General features: G+C 35.5%; 1 protein-coding gene across 1 annotated transcript in view; it reads right to left on the bottom strand.

Annotated features, from left to right (window-relative positions):
• The window catches only part of LOC145684027 (uncharacterized), a 157,613-nt gene that overhangs the window by 144,473 nt on the left and 592 nt on the right, over positions 1-12,548 (bottom strand). The window lies entirely within an intron of this gene.

Here is a 12,548-nt window from a genome sequence, read left to right as displayed (position 1 = left end):
AAATGTCTATTGCCCCAATCACTTTTTGTTCCTGGAGACATTAACGCTCAACTTAGAAAACTCAATAAATGTAAAATCACTAAATAAACAATTAAATTTAATTCATAAATGTTGCGAGATTGCGAGAAGTCTCGCGAGACTTCTCGTGCGAGACTTAACCGAGTCTCGTCTCGCATGATTTAGTCTCGTCTCGCGTCTCGCATAAAATTTTCACTCTCATCTCGTGTTCAAGACTATGTGTACATGGTGAAATATGGTAGGGTTTCAAGATATATATATATGAGACAGCAACAAGTTCTTCTAACGTGGCAACCCCCTTTTATACATGACGGGTTAACAGGGCCATAGGTGTCGGAAGCTTAGAAATCTAATTTCTAATCCCTAAAATCTAGACGCGCTAGATTTCTAATTTCTTTTAACTCTTCAGGTATGTTATATGTAAGCCTGGAATAACTATGTCTAACAATCCGTCCATTTGCCTGCTTATTGACAGGTATTAACAAAAACAGTAAGATATACCGAGAAATGGATCTCTGATATGAATTCAGTGTCTCAAGAATAAGTTTTATCAAATTACTTAAGCTTTGGGGGGCATGGTAGCTCAGTGGTAGAGCGATTATCTTGATGCATGGGGGTCCCTGATTCGATCCCCGGCCAAGCAAGTGTGGTGGACAATATCGTGCCCATGGATTTTCTCGGAGTACTCTCGTCTCCTCCTACTTCCTCATTCCATCAATTCTTCCATCATCATTAATCGTGGGACGTTAACTTAAAATGTCCCCCTTTCTTAACCCTCTCACCAAAGCAGATAGAAAAAATCGTTTCAGGTTTTAACATTGATCGAAGTAGAACAAAAACAGAAATACATATCAGGAAGCGTTTTTTTTTTTTAAATGGATTCCGCATTCGTAGAACAGACTTCATTGGCACCCCGTTTACCTTTTTTTTTTTTTTTTAAACTTCCGGTTTCAATATTAAGCTCCATAGAGCGAAAACGATAAAAGATCGCGAGAAATGGGTATGGGTCTTCATCTCTATCTATTTATTCAAAACCGGAAGTGGTAGAAATCTATGACATCCAGTTCAACACTATTCTCCATAAAGAAAAAAAAGAGGTAAGAAATAGGCGAGAAACTGTATTTTGATATGGATCACAAAAAATAGTTTCTTTCTCCGTCCTTATCTTGCTAGAGAAACCGGAAGTTATAGACATCTATAACTTCCGGTTTTAAATCTGATCTCCTTAGAGCAAAAAAAAAAAAGATTAATAGATATCTAGAAATTGTTTCTTCGTATCGATTCACCGTCTTAGGGACATGTTACGTATCCAACTTCACTCCTCAGTCACAATTGAAAGTGATACAGTGGTTCTCAACCTTCTTTGAATGGCGACACATTTTACTAAACGTGCAGGACATCGCGATACGCATATTTAAAATATTTTTATTAGTAGCAATAATAATATCTATTACATATGATAGTGTAAAGTTATAAATTTCTGTAAAGGTAGTACTGGGGCATTGTTGCTGCCGGTGGAGGTGTTGATTGGTACTCTGTCTCAATTTTTACTAATTATTACCAAGTTCATCATGATTTTTAAACTCTAAAATTTTGCGACACACCCTAGGCGACTACTCCAAGATACACCAGTGTGTCGCGACACAACGGTTGAGAACTACTGACCTAATATTTCAGATTTTAAACATTTAGTCCCCATACTTTGAAAGTCTACCATGGTGTCAACTCAACTTACTTTTAAAAAAAATATAATTAAGACATGCCATTTTAGATTCTAATTTTATCCTTTTTACGAACAATTAAATGCTAGTTACATTTAATACGTTATTACCGTGGTCGTAGTGGGAAACAAAAATAAGTTAAAATGTTTTCAAGAGAAAATAAATTGTATATTTTAATTCACCTATTCTTCGATGTGGAAGAAAACTTTCAAAATTCGAATAATATATTATTAAGGGTTAATTAGACATTTTGCTGCAAAAAAACTTCGCATTCTATATACCCAATTTCTTTCTGAGAAAATTCACATTATTATAATGTCTCACACAACATGTTTAGAATTACTTTTTTTTTTTTCACGCAGTGCATATGATACGCGCAGTAAAAAATAATTTATCATGGAAGATGATGAATAGTTGATACACTGGCAATTTTCATTTTTTTTTTTTTAAGAAAACAGGTTTATGTTTCATGTATAGGCATAAAATGAAAATCCATTTTATACCATGCGTATATAAGAATTATCAGAGTGTTGACACAAATCGTGGTTGCCGGGTTTTAATTTCTCCTTTCGGGTATTGAGTACTTGCGCCGTGGTGGCCTCTCAACCCATGTATTTGAGGAAATGTTCTTTTATTTGCTTCAAGTAGCAGTTATTCAGTTCCCAATTGACTAGGATAGCAGTTACTCAGTTCTCAAATGACTATAGAGTACTAGTTATTAAGTTCTCAATTCACTATAGAATTGAAGTTATTCAGTTCTCAATTGACTAGCGTAGCAGCAATTCAATTCTGAATTTAGTAAGGTAAGAGTTATTCAGTTCTCGATTGATTAAAGAATAGCAGTTATTCAGTTCTCAAATGACTATAGAGTACTAGTTATTAAGTTCTCAATTCACTATAGAATTGAAGTTATTCAGTTCTCAATTGACTAGCGTAGCAGCAATTCAGTTCTGAATTTAGTAAGGTAAGAGTTATTCAGTTCTCGATTGATTAAAGAATAGCAGTTATTCAGTTCTCAAATGACTATAGAGTACTAGTTATTAAGTTCTCAATTGACTATAGAATTGAAGTTATTCAGTTCTCAATTGACTAGCGTAGCAGCAATTCAGTTCTGAATTTAGTAAGGTAAGAGTTATTCAGTTCTCGATTGATTAAAGAATAGCAGTTATTCAGTTCTCAAATGACTATAGAGTACTAGTTATTAAGTTCTCAATTCACTATAGAATTGAAGTTATTCAGTTCTCAATTGACTAGCGTAGCAGCAATTCAGTTCTGAATTTAGTAAGGTAAGAGTTATTCAGTTCTCGATTGATTAAAGAATAGCAGTTATTCAGTTCTCAAATGACTATAGAGTACTAGTTATTAAGTTCTCAATTGACTATAGAATTGAAGTTATTCAGTTCTCAATTGACTAGCGTAGCAGCAATTCAGTTCTGAATTTAGTAAGGTAAGAGTTATTCAGTTCTCGATTGATTAAAGAATAGCAGTTATTCAGTTCTCAAATGACTATAGAGTACTAGTTATTAAGTTCTCAATTCACTATAGAATTGAAGTTATTCAGTTCTCAATTGACTAGCGTAGCAGCAATTCAGTTCTGAATTTAGTAAGGTAAGAGTTATTCAGTTCTCGATTGATTAAAGAATAGCAGTTATTCAGTTCTCAAATGACTATAGAGTACTAGTTATTAAGTTCTCAATTCACTATAGAATTGAAGTTATTCAGTTCTCAATTGACTAGCGTAGCAGCAATTCAGTTCTGAATTTAGTAAGGTAAGAGTTATTCAGTTCTCGATTGATTAAAGAATAGCAGTTATTCAGTTCTCAAATGACTATAGAGTACTAGTTATTAAGTACTCAATTCACTATAGAATAGAAGTTATTCAGTTCTCAAATGACTAGGGTAGCAGCTATTAGTTCTCAATTAAGTAGGGTAAAAGTTATTCAGTTCTCGATTGATTAAAGAATAGCAGATATTCAGTTCTCAATTGATTATAGAGTAGCAGTTATCCTGTTCTTAACTGACTGCAGTAGCAGTTATTCAGCTCTGAATTAACTAGAGTAGCAGTTATTCAGTTTTCAATTTACTATAGTAGCAGTAGTTGATCGAGGTAAACAATACATTACGGTGTATTATTATTATGAGGTATTCTACCTTTTGGCAGGTCCTGGGACTAATGAGGATTTTTTTTTTTCAATTTTAGATTTGAGGCTCGAAATGTTTCTTCCACTTTTGTCGATCTCTTTCAAATCATAGATCAGCTGTGTTCTTCTTCCTATTCCTCGCTTTCCTTCCATCTTTCCTTCTATGGCGGTGTGAAGAAGACAATTTCTTCTCAAGATGTATCCAATCCAATTGGCCTTTTTACGAAGGATGGTGGCTAGAAGTGTCTCTTCTTCTATCCGTTTTAAAACATCGTTTGTTGCTCTCTCTGTCCATTTTATCTTCTCCATCTTCCTCCAACACCACACTTCGAAGCTCTTTAAATATTTCTTCTCTAACTTCCGTAATGTCCAAGTCTCTGAACCATACAGTCCAACGCACCATATATAGCACTTGACCAACATCTTCTTAAGTCCAATATTGAGCCTGCTAGTTAAGAGTGGTCTTTTCTTGTTGAATGCTTTTTTAGCTATGGCAATTCTTGACTTGATCTCTTGGGTGCAGTAAGTGTCTCTCGTCAAAATACTTCCCAGATACTTGAAATTATCGACCTCTTCAAGTTCTCTTTGTTCTACTGTGATTCGTAAGGGCGTGTTTCCACGGGATATTCTCACGACTTTCGACTTTTGGATATTCCATTCCATACAGTTTTCCAGTGTCAACTATTTTGTCAATCATCTTCTGTATTCCTTCTTCGGTTTTAGCTATTATAACCGTATCATCTGCACACCTGATCTTGTTAATGATCTGTCCTCCAATCTTGAAGTATCCAGTTCCCATTAATCTTTCCTTCATTAAACATCCACTGTAAATGTTGAATAATTGGGGCGACAAACTACATCCTTTTCTGACTCCTCGTCCAATCTCCACACTATTGGTTTCTCCTTCATTCAAGCGCATCTTCACTCGTTGCCCTATGTACAGGTTTTGAATGACTCGTCGATCTTTCCAGTTGACTCCGATTTCTTTAAGTATTTTCAGAAGTTTCGCCCAATTGACTCGATCGAAAGCTTTTCGCCAGTCGATGAAGCACAAATACAACTCTTCCTTTACATCAAGAATCGTTTCTGATATAATTCTCATCAATCTAATAGCGTTTCTGGTGCTTTTTCCTTTCCGGAATCCAAATTGATCTTGTTCTAACCTCTCATCTATCTTGCTTTCCAGCCGCCTATTCAGTATGCGTGCAATGATCTTTCCAGTGTGGGAAATCAGGCTAATGGTTCTGTGATCGCTGCACTTCTTCGCTTGCAATTCTTTTCTTGGGCAATGTGCTTGGTGACAATATTCGATATGGTTCGTGAATAGTACATTATAAGAAATGGTTTCATGAAAGATTTGAACCTTGTTTTATATATATGATGACTCTAATGCATTATTCTTGAAATTCGTGCCTTATAAATGATGATGGACACTTTGAACACCTGATTTAGGTAAACTAACTTAATGTTATGATATAATACAACTTGTAATATTTTTATAGTTTCGTAGTTGATAAATAATTTAAAAAACAATATTTTTTTTAAAAAAAGTGGAAAATTCTATTGAAACATCCTACATAAAGCATAATAATTTACGTAGGCTTATATACTGTATCAGGGTGTGGAAGCATTACAATCAAACTAGGGGAGGGGAGTTAGGAGTGTAAAATAAATAAATAAATAAATACATAAATAAATAAATAAATAAATAAATTTCGTACTGAAATGCTTCAACATAGAGAGTTCATAGGTTGAAACTTCATATTTATTAAACTTCGTGGAGTTCTGAATACCGCTATGCTAGTTCTCAAGTTAATTACATATGGATTACTGTAATTAATCTGCAAACTTCTGACAAGTTTTACTTTATTAACCCCCAGTAATTTATTAGTGGGAAAATTTTACCCCAAAATTGGAATTTCTCCCGTTCTCCCAGTAGTTCATATCCTATATTGTAGTTTTCTGCTGTTTTAATTTAGATATTTGTATTCGTGGTTACGTTCAAAACTACTTCATCCTTTCTTATGACTATTTATCTTATTGTTGGTGGTATACAAAATGGGAAATTAGGGGTTCCCATAGCAAAGGTGCCCTCTTTAATCCCACCGTGATGTACCGAAGTGCTTCTGGAAAGATCATTAGAAATTCCCTAACGGCAGGGCGGCAACTGGCAGTGGAATCAGAAGCACCGTGATTCTCTGACCACCAAACACAGTGATAACACGAACACCAAGCAATCGATTGTTGAAAGTTGCTCTACCATTTTGCCTTACGTTTACTACTGACACCTGATTGTCGCCAAGACCATTTTTGATGGTATCGGGAGAGCCTGTAGTGGCAATTCGATTGGGAGTTGTGGTATTCAACGATGACAGTAGTTTCTATCTTACACACAAAGCGCATATGTTATTTTGCATGTGAGAAAGAATGCTTAACCTATTTTCATTTCTAATGTATGATCCAAATTTCTCTTCTGAGGTACCTGATACGAGAGGGGCAATATATTGCATATTCTGCTCCTCTGTGGTCTTTATTCAGAGCAGTATGATTAATATGTTGTGAATTTGTGATTTCAAACCTGTCCTCTGACCTTACCTGGACACTTTCTGGGACCCTATCTAACATATCACTGTCCCCACACCGTCAAGTGAACCAAACGTACTCTACCCGGTATACGCTTTCTAGTCTTGCCTGCTAGGTCTCCGGATCTAAGCCTTATTGAGAACGTGTGGAACGTGACGGGACGGCGCCTAATCCCTGGCTGGATATGAAAACGACGACCACTTAAGGCAGATATAGTCCACAACATCTGACCAGCTGCGCGTCCAAAAAGTAGTATATTTTCTTGGAGTATTTACACGTTCTATTGAAACGAGTACTGTAACATTTTTGTAACGTATTCAGGATGTGTCGTAGGTGCCATGTTGAGAACAGTACCATCTACCATCACCATCTTCTTGTGTACCAACTTTGGACCAGATTTCTAAATTCCTACTGTGTATTATTAAATGCAGTTGCGCCAGTATAGTTCTAAAGTCCTCTTAAATTTTATTTAATATTTTAGCAAATGAAATTTTAAGTCTTTGTCAGTAGTCTTATGATGACTCGCCATTTGATTACGAAGTCCGAACATTTCTTTTTCTCTTTGCCTGTGATATGTTCTTTTAAATCGCAGTAAGTACATCAACTACCTTATCATTTTTCATTTTGCAACATGTTCTTAAACTTGTCCCTAAGGTATCGCAATTTCTTTGCAGTTTCATTTACTTCGTTTCCCTTTTTAATACCCAAAATAAACAGTTTATTCTCTTTTGTTCTTATAATTTAATGTTTGTTTCCATCATCTGAAGTTACCTTTTGCTCATTATTCATTTCCATCGTTAGTTTACATATTGTCGTAGTAATTTTCCCTTCCTATCTTTCTATTTCCCTTGAATTTACCTCAATTTATTCAAATTTCTCTATCCTTCCTCTTATCATCTTTACGTCTATTGAATTTTCCTATCTTTGTCGATTTCCCTTCTCATTCCGCAGTTTTGTTCCCATAACTGTTTACCCATTATTTTACATTCTTCAATACAACTTTTAATCCAACAATGCATAGGAAGTTGATTCTGGTTTATTGGGATCACACATAGGACCCGCGCCAATATCCAACGTTGGTTGCAGCGCGCTGCTGCGGTTTAAAAGAACTAGACATCACAGCAAATGGAGGCTACATTGAGTTACATTGTCTTGTAGACAAAGCATCAAAGTACGTTTACGTACAAATTCATCAACGTATTGCAACTAATAACACTATCTGTGCAAAACTTATTGAAGTCCTTTTGTACTAGTCTAGTAGCTTTCAGAAATACGGCCCAATCAGACCAAGCGTGTGTAATTAGGGCAGGAGTTATACATGGACAAGGGTGCCCATGTTGTGGTTTCCAAGGAGGGGCAAGTACAAGCGACGTTTCAAAAATAGTTCAAATTTTGCTGTAACTAATGTAAAAATTCTATTGGATTTTCTATTGGATTTTCTATATTCTATATTCTAGGGGCCCCACCTGGCCTTCCCTGATGGGCGCCCTTGCACATGGACCAATATGTGCAATGGCCTGGGCGACAAATTTTTGGGGCGGCAAATTTTCCAGAATATTTTTTTACACTTCAGTACTGGAAATTTCATAAATTTATTATGTACGTGCATTTCGATATGATATGATTTTCTTTTTCTTTGCATTAGTGAACATCCAAGTAACAAGAATCTGTTTTGCTAGAAAGTGGAGATTAACATTATATTAATTCAATATGGGGAATTTATATTCATCATTTCTCTTCTTCCATTGCCGAATAACATTCAGAGTTTGCTACAATTTTAAACGCTTATAAATTCCCTTGAATATTAATTGTTCACTTCACTGTTTCAAATTGTCTACATCAGTATTTATTGATATTAAGAGGACGGCGCGTTTTTAATGGCCCCGGGGCGGTAAAAATGTTAAATACGACCTGGATGTAATTATCATATCAATCTGCTTCCAATGAGTCAATTATTGCGTTTCGAGGCTGTTAAATAACAAATTGCCTTCAGGAGCATGGCAAATCAGTAGCAAATTACTTACCTCTGATATAAGAAATCGTTGGCTCGATCACACACGATGTGTTTGTAGTAGATAACATTGAATTTATAGGATTGCTTATTCTACCAATCTATATATATGAGCGGTTAAGGGGAACATATCCTAATGATAAGCACCACTTCCGGAGAAATAGAGTTGAGTTGAGTTGATTGTGAGTTTAACGTCCCTTTCAGCAGCGAGGCTATATGAGACGGTCGGAGAAATAGACGGTCGGTCCCCATAACCTACATACATGTTTAAAATTGTAATTATTAGGTGAAATGGGTTAGAATTGAATCATAAAACCGTAGGTATTGTAATTTTGGAAACGTAGCTGCAGATGACAGAGAAAGCTTGTTTGGTATGTGTCATTGCATTGACTTGTATGAGAATCTTGAACTTCCTTTCCTAATTTACTCGAAAATTAGAAAATGTGACATAATATTATGTTTCTCCGAGCCATTCATACACAAAAGCGAATCTGAGTTTGTATGTCATCCAATACATAATACAACAACTACTGAACCTTAGGAATCCCAAGAATCTTATGATTATATTAACAGTTTTCGGCATGGGAATGAAAAGTGTACGAAATGATAACATGGAAAAATAATCGAAAATGACTAATATAAGTGTGAAGTTGACAATTTTCGTGGATTCTGAGATGAATAGTAAACACCAGATGCTGTTCAAATACATGTTCATCCCTCACAGGCATCAAAGTGAGGGATAGAAGTGGGAAGAAAGTAACGTAAAAATAATCGAAAGAGTTCAATCTATAAGCTCCGGAGACGCTGAGGTGAATAGTGGCACTCCCGATGTAATTTAAATGCAAATTCAGCCCTCCCATCTCATCGGCATGGAGGTAAGAAAGGGTGAAGAGTGAATCACGGACTTTGGTCATTACACTTTCATTCAAGTGCGTTCCCTGAGGGAGGAGAGGTTCAAATTAGTGCCATTGAAATTCGAAAAATAGATTCTTCAAATATTCGATATTGGAATGTTGGAAGAAATCCGTTATTCGAATAATGTTAATTAAAATTATTCGGATAACGAATAATTATTTGAATAACCTTTAAATAACGAATAATTATTTGAATAATTGTAAAATATCGAATAATTATTTGAATAATTGTAAAATAACGAATAATTATTTGAATAATTGTAAAATAACGAATAATTACTTGAATAATTGTAAAATAACGAATAATTGTTTGAATAATTGTTAAATAACGAATAATTAATAAATAATGAGTATTTATTTGAATAATTGATAAATAACGAATAATTATTTGAATAATTGATAAATAACGAATTATTTGAATAATTGTAAAATAACGAATAATTACTTGAATAATTGTAAAATAACGAATAATTATTTGAATAATTGTAAAATAAGAATAATTATTTGAATTGATAAATAACGAATAATTATTTGAGTAATTCTTAATTATCGAAAAATTGTTTGAATAATTGATAAATAACGAATAATTATTTGAGTAATTGTTAAAAAACGAATAATTATTTGAATAACTGTTAAATAACGAATAATTATTTGAATAATTTATAAATAACGAATAATTATTCAAAAAAATGTTCGAATATTGAAAATGAATATTAGAATAACAGAAGTAAAATATTCGAATAGTTTTAACAATACTAGCTTCAAATACTTCCCATAAATCTATTCTTCCCGTGCGAAGAAAGGGCATTTCAGTTAATCTTCCATATCATCATTCAGTTTTATTGTTGATCCATCTCCTTTAGCCTACAGGGCGTAAAACAAAGACTTCTCTTATTTGTATTTCCTTATTTCCCTCATGATAATGGATCATCATCCATAATTTTACATTCTCACCATCAATCGAACTCATTAGTTCCTATACAATCAGTCAATTGACTGGTTTGAATTTTATATCTGTTGTAAACAGTGGTGCTCTGTAGGACGAGACCTATAGTTTAAAGTGAAATCTGAATGATTATATTGCGTTAGACTATCTTCCACCGAGAAAAACAATCTTTGTTTTACGTCCCACGATTATGCTGGTTAGGCTAAAGGTGACGGTGACGATGAGAGATGAGTGAAATGGCGGAGTGAATGAAGTGGGAGGAAACGGGAGATCCCCGATAAAACCCACGAGCACGGTGTTTGCCCACCACAAAGTCCACACGGCACGAGCTGGGATTGAAGCAGGGACCCCATGCACTGGAGGTGAAGGCTCTACCACTGAGCTACCGCGCCCCCCCACCCACCGAGAATAGAACCCAGCATCTGACGTACTGAAGAAATGATTGCTAGTCACTAGACCAGCGAGGATTTGATACAATAGAAAATACTTTACAATAAAAAAAGCGTTTTTTCTCTTGTTAAGAAACAGTAAAACACCTCGAACTCACGATGCATTATTGGTTAATAGCGTTCAATTTTGGAGCGATGGGTCCCTAATTCGATCCCGGCCATGTGAGTTTGTAATGGACAGCAACCAGACGAGTACCAACAAATTTTTGTTTGGAGAGGCCCAAGCTTTGTGAGGCGGGGATCCCATATTACATGCCACTACGTCTATGTAGTATTGAACGCGTGTTATTCTGCACTTGAAGATAAGTAAATGTAAGACACTTCCACCTACATTTTCAGAAAAAAAGAAAAACGATAGAACTAGATTGTTTATATAAGATTTAGGATTTAGATTTCTGGGTTTTCGGCATCTATCTATGGTCATGTTAGCCAGTCACGTTTTTGAGAGATGACGTCCCACGGCACTATGTGGAGAAAGGGAAGGGAGAAAGCGGCCTGGAACCTATATGTTAGGTATCACCCCGGCATTTGACTGGTATGAATGAGGAAAACCTCATCAGGATGGCTAGCCTGAAAAAGCTTTCTACACTTTCTCAACCGAGTGCCCCCACCAGGAATCGAACCCATGACCGCTCGCACCCAAGGCGAGAACGTTAGCGACTACTCTACGCGAGGGGCACTGTTTCTATAAGAGAACAGATGAAGTGTAAAATCAAATTATCATACTACATCAATCGTTTTCCTGTTAAAGAAGTAAAGTTTTATTGAGAAAATGTACAAATATATGTAGTTACGAAGTTTTTTTTTTTTTTTTTTTTTTTTTTTTTTTTTTTTTACGAGTGGTCCGGAACCAGTGGACCCTTGTGGGTATGTCCCTGACAGCAATTTTGATTATGACCAAATCTTTCATAATCATTCACTTATATTAATCTGCCGTCCATTTCCTTCAGCCTACAAAGCATAATCGTGGGCAAGGGCGCCAATCCTGAAGGGGGGCCGAGGGGACCCAGGCCCCCCAAAGGTCATGTGGGCTCCCCTATTGTATTTATGAGTGTACAATATTTGGCATAATTTGAGTAATTTGTCTTAAAATCTTCATATATATACCTTCTGCATCTGAATGGGCCTCCCCCAAATTTACAGAGAAATCGGCGCCCTTGATCGTGGGATGTAAAACTCGAAATATCATGTATTGCTATGCCATTGTTTCTGACGCTACTCTTGTCACACACATCACTCTTCCAGTAAGTCCGCAATTGCGTTCTGACTTCGGATATTTGATCCGAATCGAGAAAAATCTATGGCTTCACTGGGAATTGAACCACGTACCATACGGAATGAAAGCGTATTAACTTTAGTTACACTTTACTGGTTCCTCCTAAGACTTCTTAATAAATAAGATCTTAATTGATGTACCGAATTAACCAATATTACCAGTAATTGCAAGGTTACAAGTGTAACTAGAAAAGCTAAAACTGAATAGTGACAAGTGTTAAGTGCATAAATAAAAGTCTACTCGAGTTTTGTATCTGATAAATATTTATATGCTGGACACTATTACGGAAAGAAAAACTATCAAAGCTGATTGTACTAGAAGGGTTTTAAGATCCCCTTCTATCAGATATTAGGGGAAATATACAGTTAAAGTTATTAAGTGTAAAAAAAAAAAAATCACTCATGTCCTGAAGCGATATAAAGTTGGGTATTTCAACCCTCCTCTCTCTCGCCCCATTCGTCGATCACATTGTGTACATGCCAGTGCATT

The sequence above is a fragment of the Thermobia domestica genome, chromosome 4, assembly GCF_964235325.1.
Source record: "Thermobia domestica chromosome 4, izTheDome1.hap1.1, whole genome shotgun sequence".
Taxonomy (NCBI): domain Eukaryota; kingdom Metazoa; phylum Arthropoda; class Insecta; order Zygentoma; family Lepismatidae; genus Thermobia; species Thermobia domestica.
This window is presented reverse-complemented; position numbering and strand designations above follow the sequence as displayed.